Source organism: Dermacentor variabilis, chromosome 6 (genome assembly GCF_050947875.1).
Source record: "Dermacentor variabilis isolate Ectoservices chromosome 6, ASM5094787v1, whole genome shotgun sequence".
Lineage (NCBI taxonomy): Eukaryota > Metazoa > Arthropoda > Arachnida > Ixodida > Ixodidae > Dermacentor > Dermacentor variabilis.
In genome coordinates this window covers 20,764,973-20,784,365 of record NC_134573.1, presented here as the reverse complement: position 1 = coordinate 20,784,365, position 19,393 = coordinate 20,764,973, and positions in this window count along the sequence as shown.

Here is a 19,393-nt window from a genome sequence, read left to right as displayed (position 1 = left end):
GGGGGTGCTTGAAATGCAGTCCGAAAAGTAGTGAAATTATTACGGTAATGTTGGGGGACCGAGAAAGCGTCACGAACCTCTCCCGGTAACATTCAGTACACGCGAAACTAATTGCATCCCACGGCCGAGCTGCTTTTGGTTAAATTCGTCACAAAACCTGGCGCCGCGAGGGTGCTTGAAATGTAGTCCGAAAAGTAGTGAAATTATTACGGTAATGTTGGGGGTCAGAGAAAGCGTCACGAACCTCTCCCGGTAACATACAGTACACGCAAAACTAATTGCATCGCACGGCCGAGCTGCGTTTGGTTAACTTCGTCACAAAACCAGGCGCCGCGGGGGAGCTTACCATGTAGTCCAAAAAGTTGTGAAATTATTACGGTAATGTTGGGGGTGAGAGAAAGCGTCACGACCCTCTCCCGGTAACATTCAGTACACGTAAAACTAACTGCATACCACCGCCGAGCTGCTTTTGGTTAACTTCGTCACAAAACTGGCTCCGCGAGGGTGCTTGAGATGTAGTCCGAAAAGTAGTGAAATTATTACGGTAATGTTGGGGGTCAGAGAAAGCGTCCCGAACCTCTCCCGGTAACATTCATACACGCGAAACTAACTGCATCACAGGGCCGAGCTGCTTTTGCTTAACTTCGTCACCAGACTGGCGCTGCGAGGGTGCTTGAAATGTAATCCGAAAAGTTGTGAAATTATTACGGTAATGTTGGGGGTGAGAGAAAGCGTCGCGAACCTCTCCCGGTAACATTCAGTACACACAAAACTAACTGCAAACCACCGCCGAGCTGCTTTTGGTCAACTTCGTCACAAAACCTGGCGCCGCGAGGGTGCTTGAAATGTAGTCCGAAAAGTAGTGAAATTATTACGGTAATGTTGGGGGTGAGAGAAAGCGTCACGAACCTCTCCCGGTAACACTCAGTACACGCAAAACTAATTGCATCACATGGCGGAGCTGCGTTTGGTTAACTTCGTCACAAAACCAGCCGCCGCGAGGGTGTTTGAAATGTAGTCCGAAAAGTAGTGAAATTATTACGGTAATTTTGGGGGTCAGAGAAAGCGTCACGAACCTCTCCCGGTAACCTTCAATACACGCGAAAGTAACTGCATCCCACGGCCGAGCTGCTTTTGGTTAACTTCGTCACAAAACCTGGCGCCGTGAGGGTGTTTGAAATGTAGTCCGAAAAGTAGTGAAATTATTACGGTAATGTTGGGGGTCAGAGAAAGCGTCAAGAACCTCTCCCGATAACATTCAGTGGACGCGAAACTAACTGCATCACTCGGGGGAGCTGCTTTTGGTTAACTACGTCACAGAACCTGTCGACGCGAGGGTGCTTGAAATGTGGTCGGAAAAGTAGTTAAATTATTGCGGTAATTTTGGGGTTCAGAGAAAGCGTCACGAACCTCTCCCGGTAACATTCAGTACACGCAAAACTAATTGCATCACATGGCCGAGCTGCTTTTGGTTAACTTCGTCACAAAACTGGCGCCGCGAGGGTGCTTGAAATGCAGTCCGAAAAGTAGTGGAATTATTACGGTAATGTTGGGGGACAGAGAAAGCGTCACGAACCTCTCCCGGTAACATTCAGTACACGTGAAACTAACTGCATCCCACGGCGTAGCTGCTTTTGGTTTACTTCGTCACAAAACGTGGCGCTGCGAGGGTGCTTGAAATGTAGTCCAAAAAGTAGTGAAATTATTACGGTAATGTTGGGGGTCAGAGAAAGCGTGACAAACCTCTCTCGTTAACATTCAGTACACGCGAAACTAACTGCATCCCACGGCCGAGCTGATTTTGGTTAACTTCGTCAAAAAACGTGGCGGAGCAAGGGTGCTTGAAATGTAGTCCGAAATGTAATGAAATCATTACTTTAATGCTGGGGGTCCGAGAAAGCGTCACGAACCTCTCCCGGTAACATTCAGTACACGCGAAACTAATTGCATCCCACGGCCGAGCTGCTTTTGGTTAACTTCGTCACAAAACCTGGCGCCGCGAGGGTGTTTGAAATGTAGTCCGAAAAGTAGTGAAATAATTACGGTAACGTTGGGGGTCAGAGAAAGCGTCACGAACCTCTCCCGGTAACATTCAGTACACGCGAAACTAACTGCATCACACGGCCGAGCTGCTTTTGGTTACCTTCGTCACAAAACTGGCGCCGCGAGGGTGCTTGAAATGTAGTCCGAAAAGTACTGAAATATTTACGGTAAAGTTGGGGGACAAAAAAAGCGTCGCGAACCTCTCCCGGTAACATTCAGTACACGCGAAACTAACTGCATCCCACGGCCGAGCTGATTTTGGTTAACTTCGTCACAAAACGTGGAGCCGCGAGGGTGCTTGAAATGTAGTCCTAAAAGTAGTGAAATTATTACGGTAATGTTGGGGGTCAGAGACAGCGTCACGAATCTCTCCCGGTAACATTTAGTACACGCGAAACTAACCGCATCACACGGCCGAGCTGCTTTTGCTTAACTTCGTCACCAGACTGGCGCCGCGAGGGTGCTTGAAATGTAGTCCGAAAAGTAGTGAAATTATTACGGCAATGTTGGGGGTCAGAGAAAGCGTCACGAAGCTCTCCCGGTAACATTTAGTACACGCGAAACTAACTGCATCCCACGGCCGAGCTGCTTTTGGTTAACTTCGTCACAAAACCTGGCGCCGCGAGGGTGCTTGAAATGTAGTCCGAAAAGTAGTGAAATTATTACGGTAATTTTGCGGGTCAGAGAAAGCGTCACGAACCTCTCCCGGTAACATTCAGTACACGCAAAACTAATTGCATCACACGGCCGAGGTGCTTTTGGTTAACTTCGTCACAAAACTGGCGCCGCGAGGGTGCTTGAAATGCAGTCCGAAAAGTAGTGAAATTATTACGGTAATGTTGGGGGACAGAGAAAGCGTCTCGAACCTCTCCCGGTAACATTCAGTTCACGCGAAACTAACTGCATCCCACTGCCGAGCTGCTTTTGGTTTACTTCGTCACAAAACGTGGCGCTGCGAGGGTGCTTGAAATGTAGTCCAAAAAGTAGTGAAATTATTACGGTAATGTTGGGGGTCAGAGAAAGCGTGACAAACCTCTCTCGGTAACATTCAGTACACGCGAAACTAACTGCATCCCACGGCTGAGCTGATTTTGGTTAACTTCGTCAAAAAACGTGGCGGAGCAAGGGTGCTTTAAATGTAGTCCAAAAAGTAGTGAAATTATTACGGTAATGTTTGTGGTCAGAGAAAGCGTCACGAACCTCTCCCGGTAACACTCAGTACACGCGAAACTAACTGCATCACATGGCGGAGCTGCTTTTGGCTAACTTCGTCAAAAAACTGGCGCCGCGAGGGTGCTTGAAATGCAGTCCGAAAAGTAGTGAAATTATTACGGTTATGTTGGGGGACAGAGAAAGCGTCACGAACCTCTCCCGGTAACATTCAGTACACGCAAAACTAACTGCATCACACTTCCAAGCTGCTTTTGGTTAACTTCGTCACAGAACCTGGCGCCGCGAGGGTGCTTGAAATGTAGTCCAAAAAGTAGTGAAATTATTACCGTAATGTTGGGGGTCAGAGAAAGCGTCACGAACCTCTCCCGGTAATATTCCGTACACGCGAAACTAACTGCATCACACGGCCGAGCTGCTTTTGGTTAACTTCGTCACAAAACGTCCCGCCGCGAGGGTGCTTGAAATGTAGTCCAAAAAGTTGTGAAATTATTACGGTAATGTTGGGGGACAGAGAAAGCGTCACGAACCTCTCCCGGTAATATTCAGTACACGGAAAACTAACCGCATCCCACGGCCGAGATCCTTTTGGTTGACTTCGTCACAAAACGTGGCACCGCGAGGGTGCTTGAAATGCAGTCCGAAAAGTAGTGAAATTATTACGGTAATGTTGGGGGACAGAGAAAGCGTCTCGAACCTCTCCCGGTAACATTCAGTTCACGCGAAACTAACTGCATCCCACTGCCGAGCTGCTTTTGGTTTACTTCGTCACAAAACGTGGCGCTACGAGGGTGCTTGAAATGTAGTCCAAAAAGTAGTGAAATTATTACGGTAATGTTGGGGGTCAGAGAAAGCGTGACAAACCTCTCTCGGTAACATTCAGTACACGCGAAACTAACTGCATCCCACGGCTGAGCTGATTTTGGTTAACTTCGTCAAAAAACGTGGCGGAGCAAGGGTGCTTTAAATGTAGTCCAAAAAGTAGTGAAATTATTATGGTAATGTTTGGGGTCAGAGAAAGCGTCACGAACCTCTCCCGGTAACACTCAGTACACGCGAAACTAACTGCATCACACGGCGGAGCTGCTTTTGGCTAACTTCGTCAAAAAACTGGCGCCGCGAGGGTGCTTGAAATGCAGTCCGAAAAGTAGTGAAATTATTACGGTTATGTTGGGGGACAGAGAAAGCGTCACGAACCTCTCCCGGTAATATTCCGTACACGCGAAACTAACTGCATCACACGGCCGAGCTGCTTTTGGTTAACTTCGTCACAAAACGTGGCGCCGCGAGGGTGCTTGAAATGTAGTCCAAAAAGTTGTGAAATTATTACGGTAATGTTGGGGGACAGAGAAAGCGTCACGAACCTCTCCCGGTAATATTCAGTACACGCAAAACTAACCGCATCACACGGCCGAGCTGCTTTTGCTTAACTTCGTCACAAAACCTGGCGCCGCGAGGGTGCTTGAAATGTAGTCCGAAAAGTAGTGAAATTATTACGGTAATGTTGGGGGTCAGAGAAAGCGTCACGAACCTCTCCCGGTAATATTCCGTACACGCGAAACTAACTGCATCACACGGCCGAGCTGCTTTTGGTTAACTTCGTCACAAAACGTGGTGCCGCGAGGGTGCTTGAAAAGTAGTCCTAAAAGTAGTGAAATTATTACGGCAATGTTGGGGGTCAGAGAAAGCGTCACGAACCTGTCCCGGTAACATTTAGTGCACGCGAAACTAACTGCATCCCACGGCCGAGCTGCTTTTGGTTAACTTCGTCACAAAACCTGGCGCCGCGAGGGTGCTTGAAATGTAGTCCGAAAAGTAGTGAAATAATTACAGTAATGTTGGGGGACAGAGAAAGCGTCACGGACCTCTCCCGGTAACATTTAGTACGCGCGAAACTAACTGCATCACACGGCCGAGCTGCTTTTGGTTAACTTCTTCACAAAACCAGGCGCCGCGAGGGTGCTTGAAATGTAATCCGAAAAGTAGTGAAATTGTTACGGTAATGTTGGGGGTCAGAGAAAGCGTCACGAACCTCTCCCGGTAACACTCAGTACACGCAAAACTAATTGCATCACATGGCCGAGCTACGTTTGGTTAACTTCATCACAAAACCAGGCGCCGCGAGGGTGTTTGAAATGTAGTCCGAAAAGTAGTGAAATTATTACGGTAATTTTGGGTGTCAGAGAAAGCGTCACGAACCTCTCCCGGTAACCTTCAGTACACGCGAAAGTAACTGCATCCCACGGCCGAGCTGCTTTTGGTTAACTTCGTCACAAAACCTGGCGCCGCGAGGGTGTTTGAAATGTAGTCCGAAAAGTAGTGAAATTATTACGGTAACGTTGGGGGTCAGAGAAAGCGTCACGAACCTCTCCCGGTAACATTCAGTACACGCGAAACTAACTGCATCCCACGGCCGAGCTGCTTTTGGTTAACTTCGTCACAAGACGGGGCGCCGCGAGGGTGCTTGAAAAGTAGTCGAAGAAGTAGTGAAATTATTACGGTAATGTTGGGGGTCAGAGAAAGCGTCAAGAACCTCTCCCGATAACATTCAGTGGACGCGAAACTAACTGCATCACATGGGGGAGCTGCTTTTGGTTAACTACGTCACAGAACCTGTCGACGCGAGGGTGCTTGAAATGTGGTCGGAAAAGTAGTTAAATTATTGCGGTAATTTTGGGGTTCAGAGAAAGCGTCACGAACCTCTCCCGGTAACATTCAGTACACGCAAAACTAATTGCATCACATGGCCGAGCTGCTTTTGGTTAACTTCGTCACAAAACTGGCGCCGCGAGGGTGCTTGAAATGCAGTCCGAAAAGTAGTGGAATTATTACGGTAATGTTGGGGGACAGAGAAAGCGTCACGAACCTCTCCCGGTAACATTCAGTACACGTGAAACTAACTGCATCCCACGGCGTAGCTGCTTTTGGTTTACTTCGTCACAAAACGTGGCGCTGCGAGGGTGCTTGAAATGTAGTCCAAAAAGTAGTGAAATTATTACGGTAATGTTGGGGGTCAGAGAAAGCGTGACAAACCTCTCTCGTTAACATTCAGTACACGCATACCTAACTGCATCCCACGGCCGAGCTGATTTTGGTTAACTTCGTCAAAAAACGTGGCGGAGCAAGGGTGCTTGAAATGTAGTCCGAAAAGTAATGAAATCATTACTTTAATGCTGGGGGTCCGAGAAAGCGTCACGAACCTCTCCCGGTAACATTCAGTACACGCGAAACTAATTGCATCCCACGGCCGAGCTGCTTTTGGTTAACTTCGTCACCAAACCTGGCGCCGCGAGGGTGTTTGAAATGTAGTCCGAAAAGTAGTGAAATTATTACGGTAACGTTGGGGGTCAGAGAAAGCGTCACGAACCTCTCCCGGTAACATTCAGTACACGCGAAACTAACTGCATCCCACGGCCGAGCTGATTTTGGTTAACTTCGTCACAAAACGTGGCGCCGCGAGGGTGCTTGAAAAGTAGTCCAAGAAGTAGTGAAATTATTACGGTAATGTTGGGGGTCAGAGAAAGCGTCAAGAACCTCTCCCGACAACATTCAGTGGACGCGAAACTAACTGCATCACACGGGGGAGCTGCTTTTGGTTAACTACGTCACAGAACCTGTCGACGCGAGGGTGCTTGAAATGTGGTCGGAAAAGTAGTAAAATTATTGCGGTAATTTTGGGGTTCAGAGAAAGCGTCACGAACCTCTCCCGGTAACATTCAGTACACGCAAAACTAATTGCATCACATGGCCGAGCTGCTTTTGGTTAAATTCGTCACAAAACTGGTGCCGCGAGGGTGCTTGAAATGCAGTCCGAAAAGTAGTGGAATTATTACGGTAATGTTGGGGCACAGAGAAAGCGTCACGAACCTCTCCCGGTAACATTCAGTACACGTGAAACTAACTGCATCCCACGGCGTAGCTGCTTTTGGTTTACTTCGTCACAAAACGTGGCGCTGCGAGGGTGCTTGAAATGTAGTCCAAAAAGTAGTGAAATTATTACGGTAATGTTGGGGGTCAGAGAAAGCGTGACAAACCTCTCTCGTTAACATTCAGTACACGCGAAACTAACTGCATCCCACGGCCGAGCTGATTTTGGTTAACTTCGTCAAAAAACGTGGCGGAGCAAGGGTGCTTTAAATGTAGTCCAAAAAGTAGTGAAATTATTACGGTAATGTTTGGGGTCAGAGAAAGCGTCACGAACCTCTCCCGGTAACATTTAGTACACGCGAAACTAACTGCTTCACACGCCGGAGCTGCTTTTGGTTAACTTCGTCAAAAAACTGGCGGCGCGAAGGTTCTTGAAATGCAGTCCGAAAAGTAGTGAAATTATTACGGTTATGTTGGGGGTCAGAGAAAGCGTGACAAACCTCTCTCGGTAACATTCAGCACACGCGAAACTAACTGCATCCCACGGCTGAGCTGATTTTGGTTAACTTCGTCAAAAAACCTGGCGGAGCAAGGGTGCTTTAAATGTAGTCCAAAAAGTAGTGAAATTATTACGGTAATGTTTGGGGTCAGAGAAAGCGTCACGAACCTCTCCCGGTAACACTCAGTACACGCGAAACTAACTGCATCACACGGCGGAGCTGCTTTTGGCTAACTTCGTCAAAGAACTGGCGCCGCGAGGGTGCTTGAAATGCAGTCCGAAAAGTAGTGAAATTATTACGGTTATGTTGGGGGACAGAGAAAGCGTCACGAACCTCTCCCGGTAACATTCAGTACACGCAAAACCAACTGCATCACACATCCAAGCTGCTTTTGGTTAACTTCGTCACAGAACCTGGCGCCGCAAGGGTGCTTGAAAAGTAGTCCTAAAAGTAGTGAAATTATTACGGCAATGTTGGGGGTCACAGAAAGCGTCACGAACCTGTCCCGGTAACATTTAGTGCACGCGAAACTAACTGCATCCCACGGCCGAGCTGCTTTTGGTTAACTTCGTCACAAAACCTGGCGCCGCGAGGGTGCTTGAAATGTAGTCCGAAAAGTAGTGAAATAATTACAGTAATGTTGGGGGACAGAGAAAGCGTCACGGACCTCTCCCGGTAACATTTAGTACGCGCGAAACTAACTGCATCACACGGCCGAGCTGCTTTTGGTTAACTTCTTCACAAAACCAGGCGCCGCGAGGGTGCTTGAAATGTAATCCGAAAGGTAGTGAAATTGTTACGGTAATGTTGGGGGTCAGAGAAAGCGTCACGAACCTCTCCCGGTAACACTCAGTACACGCAAAACTAATTGCATCACATGGCCGAGCTACGTTTGGTTAACTTCGTCACAAAACCAGGCGCCGCGAGGGTGTTTGAAATGTAGTCCGAAAAGTAGTGAAATTATTACGGTAATTTTGGGTGTCAGAGAAAGCGTCACGAACCTCTCCCGGTAACCTTCAGTACACGCGAAAGTAACTGCATCCCACGGCCGAGCTGCTTTTGGTTAACTTCGTCACAAAACCTGGCGCCGCGAGGGTGTTTGAAATGTAGTCCGAAAAGTAGTGAAATTATTACGGTAACGTTGGGGGTCAGAGAAAGCGTCACGAACCTCTCCCGGTAACATTCAGTACACGCGAAACTAACTGCATCCCACGGCCGAGCTGCTTTTGGTTAACTTCGTCACAAGACGTGGCGCCGCGGGGGTGCTTGAAAAGTAGTCGAAGAAGTAGTGAAATTATTACGGTAATGTTGGGGGTCAGAGAAAGCGTCAAGAACCTCTCCCGATAACATTCAGTGGACGCGAAACTAACTGCATCACATGGGGGAGCTGCTTTTGGTTAACTACGTCACAGAACCTGTCGACGCGAGGGTGCTTGAAATGTGGTCGGAAAAGTAGTTAAATTATTGCGGTAATTTTGGGGTTCAGAGAAAGCGTCACGAACCTCTCCCGGTAACATTCAGTACACGCAAAACTAATTGCATCACATGGCCGAGCTGCTTTTGGTTAACTTCGTCACAAAACTGGCGCCGCGAGGGTGCTTGAAATGCAGTCCGAAAAGTAGTGGAATTATTACGGTAATGTTGGGGGACAGAGAAAGCGTCACGAACCTCTCCCGGTAACATTCAGTACACGTGAAACTAACTGCATCCCACGGCGTAGCTGCTTTTGGTTTACTTCGTCACAAAACGTGGCGCTGCGAGGGTGCTTGAAATGTAGTCCAAAAAGTAGTGAAATTATTACGGTAATGTTGGGGGTCAGAGAAAGCGTGACAAACCTCTCTCGTTAACATTCAGTACACGCGAAACTAACTGCATCCCACGGCCGAGCTGATTTTGGTTAACTTCGTCAAAAAACGTGGCGGAGCAAGGGTGCTTGAAATGTAGTCCGAAAAGTAATGAAATCATTACTTTAATGCTGGGGGTCCGAGAAAGCGTCACGAACCTCTCCCGGTAACATTCAGTACACGCGAAACTAATTGCATCCCACGGCCGAGCTGCTTTTGGTTAACTTCGTCACAAAACCTGGCGCCGCGAGGGTGTTTGAAATGTAGTCCGAAAAGTAGTGAAATTATTGCGGTAACGTTGGGGGTCAGAGAAAGCGTCACGAACCTCTCCCGGTAACATTCAGTACACGCGAAACTAACTGCATCCCACGGCCGAGCTGCTTTTGGTTAACTTCGTCACAAAACGTGGCGCCGCGAGGGTGCTTGAAAAGTAGTCCAAGAAGTAGTGAAATTATTACGGTAATGTTGGGGGTCAGAGAAAGCGTCAAGAACCTCTCCCGACAACATTCAGTGGACGCGAAACTAACTGCATCACACGGGGGAGCTGCTTTTGGTTAACTACGTCACAGAACCTGTCGACGCGAGGGTGCTTGAAATGTGGTCGGAAAAGTAGTTAAATTATTGCGGTAATTTTGGGGTTCAGAGAAAGCGTCACGAACCTCTCCCGGTAACATTCAGTACACGCAAAACTAATTGCATCACATGGCCGAGCTGCTTTTGGTTAACTTCGTCACAAAACTGGTGCCGCGAGGGTGCTTGAAATGCAGTCCGAAAAGTAGTGGAATTATTACGGTAATGTTGGGGGACAGAGAAAGCGTCACGAACCTCTCCCGGTAACATTCAGTACACGTGAAACTAACTGCATCCCACGGCGTAGCTGCTTTTGGTTTACTTCGTCACAAAACGTGGCGCTGCGAGGGTGCTTGAAATGTAGTCCAAAAAGTAGTGAAATTATTACGGTAATGTTGGGGGTCAGAGAAAGCGTCAAGAACCTCTCCCGACAACATTCAGTGGACGCGAAACTAACTGCATCACACGGGGGAGCTGCTTTTGGTTAACTACGTCACAGAACCTGTCGACGCGAGGGTGCTTGAAATGTGGTCGGAAAAGTAGTTAAATTATTGCGGTAATTTTGGGGTTCAGAGAAAGCGTCACGAACCTCTCCCGGTAACATTCAGTACACGCAAAACTAATTGCATCACATGGCCGAGCTGCTTTTGGTTAACTTCGTCACAAAACTGGTGCCGCGAGGGTGCTTGAAATGCAGTCCGAAAAGTAGTGGAATTATTACGGTAATGTTGGGGGACAGAGAAAGCGTCACGAACCTCTCCCGGTAACATTCAGTACACGTGAAACTAACTGCATCCCACGGCGTAGCTGCTTTTGGTTTACTTCGTCACAAAACGTGGCGCTGCGAGGGTGCTTGAAATGTAGTCCAAAAAGTAGTGAAATTATTACGGTAATGTTGGGGGTCAGAGAAAGCGTGACAAACCTCTCTCGTTAACATTCAGTACACGCGAAACTAACTGCATCCCACGGCCGAGCTGATTTTGGTTAACTTCGTCAAAAAACGTGGCGGAGCAAGGGTGCTTGAAATGTAGTCCGAAAAGTAATGAAATCATTACTTTAATGCTGGGGGTCCGAGAAAGCGTCACGAACCTCTCCCGGTAACATTCAGTACACGCGAAACTAATTGCATCCCACGGCCGAGCTGCTTTTGGTTAACTTCGTCACAAAACCTGGCGCCGCGAGGGTGTTTGAAATGTAGTCCGAAAAGTAGTGAAATTATTGCGGTAACGTTGGGGGTCAGAGAAAGCGTCACGAACCTCTCCCGGTAACATTCAGTACACGCGAAACTAACTGCATCCCACGGCCGAGCTGCTTTTGGTTAACTTCGTCACAAAACGTGGCGCCGCGAGGGTGCTTGAAAAGTAGTCCAAGAAGTAGTGAAATTATTACGGTAATGTTGGGGGTCAGAGAAAGCGTCAAGAACCTCTCCCGACAACATTCAGTGGACGCGAAACTAACTGCATCACACGGGGGAGCTGCTTTTGGTTAACTACGTCACAGAACCTGTCGACGCGAGGGTGCTTGAAATGTGGTCGGAAAAGTAGTTAAATTATTGCGGTAATTTTGGGGTTCAGAGAAAGCGTCACGAACCTCTCCCGGTAACATTCAGTACACGCAAAACTAATTGCATCACATGGCCGAGCTGCTTTTGGTTAACTTCGTCACAAAACTGGTGCCGCGAGGGTGCTTGAAATGCAGTCCGAAAAGTAGTGGAATTATTACGGTAGTGTTGGGGGACAGAGAAAGCGTCACGAACCTCTCCCGGTAACATTCAGTACACGTGAAACTAACTGCATCCCACGGCGTAGCTGCTTTTGGTTTACTTCGTCACAAAACGTGGCGCTGCGAGGGTGCTTGAAATGTAGTCCAAAAAGTAGTGAAATTATTACGGTAATGTTGGGGGTCAGAGAAAGCGTGACAAACCTCTCTCGTTAACATTCAGTACACGCGAAACTAACTGCATCCCACGGCCGAGCTGATTTTGGTTAACTTCGTCAAAAAACGTGGCGGAGCAAGGGTGCTTTAAATGTAGTCCAAAAAGTAGTGAAATTATTACGGTAATGTTTGGGGTCAGAGAAAGCGTCACGAACCTCTCCCGGTAACATTTAGTACACGCGAAACTAACTGCTTCACACGGCGGAGCTGCTTTTGGTTAACTTCGTCAAAAAACTGGCGGCGCGAAGGTTCTTGAAATGCAGTCCGAAAAGTAGTGAAATTATTACGGTTATGTTGGGGGACAGAGAAACCGTCACGAACCTCTCCCGGTAACATTCAGTACACGCAAAACTAACTGCATCACACTTCCAAGCTGCTTTTGGTTAACTTCGTCACAGAACCTGGCGCCGCGAGGGTGCTTGAAATGTAGTCCGAAAAGTAGTGAAATTATTACGGTAATGTTGGGGGTCAGAGAAAGCGTCACGAACCTCTCCCGGTAATATTCCGTACACGCGAAACTAACTGCATCACACGGCCGAGCTGCTTTTGGTTAACTTCGTCACAAAACTGGTGCCGCGAGGGTGCTTGAAATGCAGTCCGAAAAGTAGTGAAATTATTACGGTAATGTTGGGGGACAGAGAAAGCGTCTCGAACCTCTCCCGGTAACATTCAGTTCACTCGAAACTAACTGCATCCCACTGCCGAGCTGCTTTTGGTTAACTTCGTCAGAAAACCTGGCGCCGCGAGGGTGCTTGAAATGTAGTCCGAAAAGTAGTGAAATTATTACGGTAATGTTGGGGGTCAGAGAAAGCGTCACGAACCTCTCCCGGTAACACTCAGTACACGCAAAACTAATTGCATCACATGGCCGAGCTGCGTTTGGTTAACTTCGTCACAAAACTGGCGCCGCGAGGGTGCTTGAAATGCAGTCCGAAAAGTAGTAGAATTATTACGGTAATGTTGGGGGACAGAGAAAGCGTCAAGAACCTCTCCCGGTAACATTCAGTACACGCGAAACTAACTGCATCCCACGGCGTAGCTGCTTTTGGTTTACTTCGTCACAAAACGTGGCGCTGCGAGGGTGCTTGAAATGTAGTCCAAAAAGTAGTGAAATTATTACGGTAATGTTGGGGGTCAGAGAAAGCGTGACAAACCTCTCTCGGTAACATTCAGTACACGCGAAACTAACTGCATCCCACGGCTGAGCTGATTTTGGTTAACTTCGTCAAAAAACGTGGTGGAGCAAGGGTGCTTTAAATGTAGTCCAAAAAGTAGTGAAATTATTACGGTAATGTTTGGGGTCAGAGAAAGCGTCACGAACCTCTCCCGGTAACATTTAGTACACGCGAAACTAACTGCATCACACGGCCGAGCTCCTTTTGGTTAACTTCGTCACAAAACGTGGTGCCGCGAGGGTGCTTGAAAAGTAGTCCTAAAAGTAGTGAAATAATTACGGTAATGTTGGGGGTCAGAGAAAGCGTCACGAACCTCTCCCGGTAATATTCCGTACACGCGAAACTAACTGCATCACACGGCCGAGCTCCTTTTGGTTAACTTCGTCACAAAACGTGGTGCCGCGAGGGTGCTTGAGAAGTAGTCCTAAAAGTAGTGAAATTATTACGTAAATGTTGGGGGTCAGAGAAAGCGTCACGAATCTCTCCCGGTAACATTTAGTACACGCTAGACTAACCGCATCACACGGCCGAGCTGCTTTTGCTTAACTTCGTCACCAGACTGGCGCCGCGAGGGTGCTTGAAATGTAGTCCGAAAAGTAGTGAAATTATTGCGGTAATTTTGGGGTTCAGAGAAAGCGTCACGAACCTCTCCCGGTAACATTCAGTACACGCAAAACTAATTGCATCACATGGCCGAGCTGCTTTTGGTTAACTTCGTCACAAAACTGGCGCCGCGAGGGTGCTTGAAATGCAGTCCGAAAAGTAGTGGAATTATTACGGTAATGTTGGGGGACAGAGAAAGCGTCACGAACCTCTCCCGGTAACATTCAGTACACGTGAAACTAACTGCATCCCACGGCGTAGCTGCTTTTGGTTTACTTCGTCACAAAACGTGGCGCTGCGAGGGTGCTTGAAATGTAGTCCAAAAAGTAGTGAAATTATTACGGTAATGTTGGGGGTCAGAGAAAGCGTGACAAACCTCTCTCGTTAACATTCAGTACACGCGAAACTAACTGCATCCCACGGCCGAGCTGATTTTGGTTAACTTCGTCAAAAAACGTGGCGGAGCAAGGGTGCTTGAAATGTAGTCCGAAAAGTAATGAAATCATTACTTTAATGCTGGGGGTCCGAGAAAGCGTCACGAACCTCTCCCGGTAACATTCAGTACACGCGAAACTAATTGCATCCCACGGCCGAGCTGCTTTTGGTTAACTTCGTCACAAAACCTGGCGCCGCGAGGGTGTTTGAAATGTAGTCCAAAAAGTAGTGAAATTATTGCGGTAACGTTGGGTGTCAGAGAAAGCGTCACGAACCTCTCCCGGTAACATTCAGTACACGCGAAACTAACTGCATCCCACGGCCGAGCTGCTTTTGGTTAACTTCGTCACAAAACTGGTGCCGCGAGGGTGCTTGAAATGCAGTCCGAAAAGTAGTGGAATTATTACGGTAATGTTGGGGGACAGAGAAAGCGTCACGAACCTCTCCCGGTAACATTCAGTACACGTGAAACTAACTGCATCCCACGGCGTAGCTGCTTTTGGTTTACTTCGTCACAAAACGTGGCGCTGCGAGGGTGCTTGAAATGTAGTCCAAAAAGTAGTGAAATTATTACGGTAATGTTGGGGGTCAGAGAAAGCGTGACAAACCTCTCTCGTTAACATTCAGTACACGCGAAACTAACTGCATCCCACGGCCGAGCTGATTTTGGTTAACTTCGTCAAAAAACGTGGCGGAGCAAGGGTGCTTTAAATGTAGTCCAAAAAGTAGTGAAATTATTACGGTAATGTTTGGGGTCAGAGAAAGCGTCACGAACCTCTCCCGGTAACATTTAGTACACGCGAAACTAACTGCTTCACACGGCGGAGCTGCTTTTGGTTAACTTCGTCAAAAAACTGGCGGCGCGAAGGTTCTTGAAATGCAGTCCGAAAAGTAGTGAAATTATTACGGTTATGTTGGGGGACAGAGAAACCGTCACGAACCTCTCCCGGTAACATTCAGTACACGCAAAACTAACTGCATCACACTTCCAAGCTGCTTTTGGTTAACTTCGTCACAGAACCTGGCGCCGCGAGGGTGCTTGAAATGTAGTCCGAAAAGTAGTGAAATTATTACGGTAATGTTGGGGGTCAGAGAAAGCGTCACGAACCTCTCCCGGTAATATTCCGTACACGCGAAACTAACTGCATCACGCGGCCGAGCTGCTTTTGGTTAACTTCGTCACAAAACTGGTGCCGCGAGGGTGCTTGAAATGCAGTCCGAAAAGTAGTGAAATTATTACGGTAATGTTGGGGGACAGAGAAAGCGTCTCGAACCTCTCCCGGTAACATTCAGTTCACTCGAAACTAACTGCATCCCACTGCCGAGCTGCTTTTGGTTAACTTCGTCAGAAAACCTGGCGCCGCGAGGGTGCTTGAAATGTAGTCCGAAAAGTAGTGAAATTATTACGGTAATGTTGGGGGTCAGAGAAAGCGTCACGAACCTCTCCCGGTAACACTCAGTACACGCAAAACTAATTGCATCACATGGCCGAGCTGCGTTTGGTTAACTTCGTCACAGAACCTGTCGACGCGAGGGTGCTTGAAATGTGGTCGCAAAAGTAGTTAAATTATTGCGGTAATTTTGGGGGTCAGCGAAAGCGTCACGAACCTCTCCCGGTAACATTCAGTACACGCAAAACTAATTGCATCACATGGCCGAGCTGCTTTTGGTTAACTTCGTCACAAAACTGGCGCCGCGAGGGTGCTTGAAATGCAGTCCGAAAAGTAGTAGAATTATTACGGTAATGTTGGGGGACAGAGAAAGCGTCAAGAACCTCTCCCGGTAACATTCAGTACACGCGAAACTAACTGCATCCCACGGCGTAGCTGCTTTTGGTTTACTTCGTCACAAAACGTGGCGCTGCGAGGGTGCTTGAAATGTAGTCCAAAAAGTAGTGAAATTATTACGGTAATGTTGGGGGTCAGAAAAAGCGTGACACACCTCTCTCGGTAACATTCAGTACACGCGAAACTAACTGCATCCCACGGCTGAGCTGATTTTGGTTAACTTCGTCAAAAAACGTGGCGGAGCAAGGGTGCTTTAAATGTAGTCCAAAAAGTAGTGAAATTATTACGGTAATGTTTGGGGTCAGAGAAAGCGTCACGAACCTCTCCCGGTAATATTTAGTACACGCGAAACTAACTGCATCACACGGCGGAGCTGCTTTTGGTTAACTTCGTCAAAAAACTGGCGCCGCGAGGGTGCTTGAAATGCAGTCCGAAAAGTAGTGAAAGTATTACGGTTATGTTGGGGGACAGAGAAAGCGTCGCGAACCTCTCCCGGTAACATTCAGTACACGCAAAACTAACTGCATCACACGGCCGAGCTCCTTTTGGTTAACTTCGTCACAAAACGTGGTGCCGCGAGGGTGCTTGAAAAGTAGTCCTAAAAGTAGTGAAATAATTACGGTAATGTTGGGGGTCAGAGAAAGCGTCACGAACCTCTCCCGGTAATATTCCGTACACGCGAAACTAACTGCATCACACGGCCGAGCTCCTTTTGGTTAACTTCGTCACAAAACGTGGTACCGCGAGGGTGCTTGAAAAGTAGTCCTAAAAGTAGTGAAATTATTACGTAAATGTTGGGGCTCAGAGAAAGCGTCACGAATCTCTCCCGGTAACATTTAGTACACGCTAAACTAACCGCATCACACGGCCGAGCTGCTTTTGCTTAACTTCGTCACCAGACTGGCGCCGCGAGGGTGCTTGAAATGTAGTCCGAAAAGTAGTGAAATTATTACGGCAATGTTGGTGGTCAGAGAAAGCGTCACGAACCTCTCCTGGTAACATTTAGTACACGCGAAACTAACTGCATCCCACGGCCGAGCTGCTTTTGGTTAACTTCGTCACAAGACCTGGCGCCGCGAGGGTGCTTGAAATGTAGTCCGAAAAGTAGTGAAATTATTACGGTAATGTTGGGGGTCAGAGAAAGCGTCACGAACCTCTCCCGGTAACATTCAGTACGCGCAAAACTAATTGCATCACACGGCCGAGGTGCTTTTGGTTAACTTCGTCACAAAACTGGCGCCGCGAGGGTGCTTGAAATGTGGTCGGAAAAGTAGTTAAATTATTGCGGTAATTTTGGGGGTCAGAGAAAGCGTCACGAACCTCTCCCGGTAACATTCAGTACACGCAAAACTAATTGCATCACATGGCCGAGCTGCTTTTGGTTAACTTCGTCACAAAACTGGCGCCGCGAGGGTGCTTGAAATGCAGTACGAAAAGTAGTGGAATTATTACGGTAATGTTGGGGGACAGAGAAAGCGTCACGAACCTCTCCCGGTTACATTCAGTACACGTGAAACTAACTGCATCCCACGGCGTAGCTGCTTTTGGTTTACTTCGTCACAAAACGTGGCGCTGCGAGGGTGCTTGAAATGTAGTCCAAAAAGTAGTGAAATTATTACGGTACTGTTGGGGGTCAGAGAAAGCGTGACAAACCTCTCTCGGTAACATTCAGTACACGCGAAACTAACTGCATCCCACGGCTGAGCTGATTTTGGTTAACTTCGTCAAAAAACGTGGCGGAGCAAGGGTGCTTTAAATGTAGTCCAAAAAGTAGTGAAATTATTACGGTAATGTTTGGGGTCAGAGAAAGCGTCACGAACCTCTCCCGGTAACATTTAGTACACGCGAAACTAACTGCATCACACGGCGGAGCTGCTTTTGGTTAACTTCGTCAAAAAACTGGCGCCGCGAGGGTGCTTGAAATGCAGTCCGAAAAGTAGTGAAAGTATTACGGTTATGTTGGGGGACAGAGAAAGCGTCACGAACCTCTCCCGGTAACATTCAGTACACGCAAAACTAACTGCATCACACTTCCAAGCTGCTTTTGGTTAACTTCGTCACAGAACCTGGCGCCGCGAGGGTGCTTGAAATGTAGTCCGAAAAGTAGTGAAATTAATACGGTAATGTTGGGGGTCAGAGAAAGCGTCACGAACCTCTCCCGGTAATATTCCGTACACGCGAAACTAACTGCATCACACGGCCGAGCTGCTTTTGGTTAACTTCGTCACAAAACGTGGTGCCGCGAGGGTGCTTGAAAAGTAGTCCTAAAAGTAGTGAAATTATTACGTAAATGTTGGGGGTCAGAGAAAGCGTCACGAATCTCTCCCGGTAACATTTAGTACACGCGAAACTAACCGCATCACACGGCCGAGCTGCGTTTGCTTAAGTTCGTCACCAGACTGGCGCCACGAGGGTGCTTGAAATGTAGTCCGAAAAGTAGTGAAATTATTACGGCAATGTTGGGGGTCAGAGAAAGCGTCACGAACCTCTCCTGGTAACATTTAGTACACCCGAAACTAACTGCATCCCACGGCCGAGCTGCTTTTGGTTAACTTCGTCACAAAACCTGGCGCCGCGAGGGTGCTTGAAATGTCGTCCGAAAAGTAGTGAAATTATTACGGTAATGTTGGGGGTCAGAGAAAGCGTCACGAACCTCTCCCGGTAACATTCAGCACACGCAAAACTAATTGCATCACACGGCCGAGGTGCTTTTGGTTAACTTCGTCACAAAACTGGCGCCGCGAGGGTGCTTGAAATGTGGTCGGAAAAGTAGTTAAATTATTGCGGTAATTTTGGGGGTCAGAGAAAGCGTCACGAACCTCTCTCGGTAACATTCAGTACACGCAAAACTAATTGCATCACATGGCTGAGCTGCTTTTGGTTAACTTCGTCACAAAACTGGCGCCGGGAGGGTGCTTGAAATGCAGTACGAAAAGTAGCGGAATTATTACGGTAATGTTGGGGGACAGAGAAAGCGTCACGAACCTCTCCCGGTTACATTCAGTACACGTGAAACTAACTGCATCCCACGGCCGAGCTGATTTTGGTTAACTTCGTCAAAAAACGTGGCGGAGCAAGGGTGCTTTAAATGTAGTCCAAAAAGTAGTGAAATTATTACGGTAATGTTTGGGGTCAGAGAAAGCGTCACGAACCTCTCCCGGTAACATTTAGTACACGCGAAACTAACTGCATCACACGGCGGAGCTGCTTTTGGTAAACTTCGTCAAAAAACTGGCGCCACGAGGGTGCTTGAAATGCAGTACGAAAAGTAGCGGAATTATTACGGTAATGTTGGGGGACAGAGAAAGCGTCACGAACCTCTCCCGGTTACATTCAGTACACGTGAAACTAACTGCATCCCACGGCGTAGCTGCTTTTGGTTTACTTCGTCACAAAACGTGGCGCTGCGAGGGTGCTTGAAATGTAGTCCAAAAAGTAGTGAAATTATTACGGTAATGTTGGGG